The 3,223-nt window shown below is 37.7% G+C and overlaps 1 protein-coding gene across 2 annotated transcripts in view; it reads right to left on the bottom strand.

Annotated features, from left to right (window-relative positions):
- Positions 1-32, bottom strand: part of ddx23 (DEAD (Asp-Glu-Ala-Asp) box polypeptide 23) — a 10,185-nt gene extending 10,153 nt beyond the window's left edge. Inside the window, exon 1 of one of the 2 annotated variants that reach the window (XM_079239141.1) lies at positions 1-32. This exon is cut by the window's left edge and continues 60 nt beyond it. The gene's annotated coding sequence lies outside the window, so the exon portion shown is untranslated. The other variant, XM_079239142.1, reaches the window with a different exon arrangement.
- Between the last annotated feature and the right edge of the window lie 3,191 nt (positions 33-3,223).

The following is a 3,223-nucleotide window of genomic DNA, read 5'->3' as shown; positions in this document are numbered from 1 at the left end:
CTCTAAGAAGACGCCATAGCGCTCAACACGAGCAGAAGCGCGCAAAGGCTTGTGGGAGTTGAAGTACAAAATGTACACAAAGTGTTGTGCGAGGTGCGATGGAAAACTACATCACCCAGAAATGAATCATGGTTCATCAGGACCCCACTTTTCTAGTAGATGCCTAAATGCCTTTTAAAAACTAATGGTCGGGCTGTTGGTTTGCCATTTTGGGCACAAGGTGGCGACTATGATACAAGTTTATCTATCTATCTATCTATCTATCTATCTATCTATCTATCTATCTATCTATCTATCTATCTATTAAATTGTCAGTTAGAACATTTAATCTTAAGCCTAAATGTCTTTATTTGCTGAAGTCTTATTACAAAAAAAGAAAAAAAAAAAAGCACCTGCAGCCAAAAATGGGCTCACCTGCTTAACTGAACTCAGAAAGGTTTTTCTAGTATGTAAAATAATAATAAATTTTAAAAAATGGATAAAGAAATACAAAGAAATTAATGAAGACATTTTAGAGGGTGCCATTCTTGACTCCAGATTGGCACAGTGCTAATTCATATTCTGGAGCTGTGTTTCCTTCCTCCAAGAGATCAAAAGAGATTTATGGAGCCCTTCTGAAGGTGAACTGTTGTACTAGAAATAGATCAAAACTGCTGGTAAAGAAGAAAAAAGAAATCCTATTTTAAAAAGCACTCACAAATTGGAAAGATACTGGAGAAAACAAGAGACCACTAAAACAAAAGGTTGACTGTTTCTTTTTTATATATTGAACTTTTATCTTCTCTTTGATAAGTCTACATATCATATAGTCAAACATTGAGGTGGATATCAGGTTGAGGTTCAAAGCTACAGCTAGTGTATTTGTTTGTTATGGAAAGGGAATTGCTATTTCAGAAAGGGATACAAACTGTATAACATTATAACACTGTATTACATCCAAATGAGCCAACATAAGCATTACATTGAAACATAAACGGCAGCAGAGAAATGAAACAGAATTAATCTTTTATTGATTTATTATTCATTAAGATGCCTGTTGTGAAAAGAATGATAGAGCTGTACAAGGGCTCTATGCACAGTTACACAGACTCACAGATTTAAGCATTTTTGAAACTAGAGAGAAAGTCTGCAAGTGGGTAAGTAATTAATTTATGGGTAGAACAAAATGAGAAGAAGAACTCGACACAGAGAAAGATCTCAGGCTATGGTCACTTGTTTCTTTAAGAAGATAAACATAAAAAAAACATTCTAGAAAATATGACTATAAAATAGGTAATTGTGTTTCATCCACATTACACTCATTCATTCATTCATTCATTCATTCATTCATTCATTCATTATCCCAACCGCTTAGTCCTATGAAGGGGTGCAGGGAAGCTGGAGCCTATCCCAAGCAGTCTTTGGGCGAAAGGCGGTACACGCTGGACAGCTCGCCAGTCCATCGCAGCACATTACACTTAGATTATGAAAACACTCACTACTGTATATGTTCTGTCTGTGACACACAGTCACAATGTATGTATGTATTTGTCTAAAATGTTTTCAAAGAGCATTGTTGAATGTTGATATAAGAAAGCTGCAAGATTTCGCTGTAGATGACTCACTTTTAGGCCTCTACTGCATTCAGTTCAGCACAGTTTTAGTATGTGTGAATTCTTGAATCAAACCAAAAATAACCTGTCTGTATTTCATAATGTACCACAGCACCACAGCATGCCTGACAAGAAAACACTCAAAAGATTCACTTAAGAACATTAACAGTAGGCTGCACTTGATAATCATGACTTTTTTGTATGTCTGCCCATTTCAGGACTGCAGGGAGACTACAAAAGTCAGGCAAGAGGGGGGGCTGTATCACAAGACCAAGATCCCATCTAACCAGCTTCATTATAGTTCTTGAGGATGGGTATTTTACAGAATATAATATAGAAATGTCTAAAATATGATGTAAGAAGTGTAGTTTTTATTTACATGTACACAAATGAAAGAATTAAATATGGAATTGAAGTTACAAACTGCGATGGACTGGCTAGCTGTCCAGGGTGTACCCTGCCTGTCGCCCAAAGCCAGCTGGGATAGGCTCCATCTTCCCCGCGACCCTGAATTGGATTAAGCGGTTCAGAAAATGAATGACTAAATGAATGAAAGTTACAAACCCACTGCCCTCCACATGTGTGCAAGTTTACATGAAACGTTTTTTCAAGTTGACAAAGAAGCAACTTTTTCTTAAGATGACAAACTGACATCCAGCCAGTGGTGGATTTAAGAAATTTGGGGCCCCAGGCAAAGGTAAGCATGGGGCCCTATGTTAAATATTGCACTTTCTACTCCACTACTGTATATTATTTGCATTGCTAACAAACAACCAGTGTTAAAGTCTCTTTGCTGATTGAGAGGACCGTGTATAATGACAGGGAAGGGTTGCTTCACTTGATGGTACGAACTGATCATTTATCGTGACGAGTCATTCTTTAAGTTACAGATCAACTCACTGACTGCATCACACACACAGATAATATTTGGTATTAGTGCGCCGCCCTATATACCTGAAGGGGGGGCCCCGAGACACATATAATATAATAATCATTCTGCTGACAGTTTAGCGAAGGCATTTTAATCAAAAACATAATTTTAGTTAGTAATAAGTAACTAAGTAATAAATAACCATAAGTGTATGACAAGTTTTATGGGGCCCTAAAGAACTGGGGGCCCGAGGCAGCAACCTAGTTTTGCCTAATGGTAAGTCCGCCCCTGCATCCAGCTGCTGTTGTTTAAGAAGGACGTGATCGTCTGGAAAGTGGGCATACATTTTCCACCTTCGTAAGGAAAGAGATTACATCTACGGAGAGTGACAAATGGAAACTAAGGCAGTTGGAAAAGTGTCATGATCCTGAGATGAGATTTAGTTCAAAAACATCTGTAGCTCCAATAGACTCCACAAGCAGCTTCTCTTTTTACAAGTGTTGTCATAAGCTGCATTCCTTTGTTTTCATCAGTGTAGCGGTGGTCATTTTTAATAATTAAAAAAAATGGCTTTGAAACTATCTCTTTTGTCCAATTAGGTTTAAAGTAGTTAGCTGGGAAAAAACTATCATCCATATATGGGCATTTCTGGCCTCTCAAAGCTCAAGATGGCTGAAGAACTAAAGCTCGCAGAACATCTGTTCCTGAAACAATGTGGTGACATCATGGTAGCTAAGTCCTCCTTTTAAAGTGTGTCAAT

Source organism: Telmatherina bonti (assembly GCF_933228915.1).
Source record: "Telmatherina bonti genome assembly, chromosome: 4".
Classification (NCBI taxonomy): domain Eukaryota; kingdom Metazoa; phylum Chordata; class Actinopteri; order Atheriniformes; family Telmatherinidae; genus Telmatherina; species Telmatherina bonti.
Note: the sequence above shows the minus strand (reverse complement) of the source record. Positions and strands in the feature narration are given on the sequence as shown.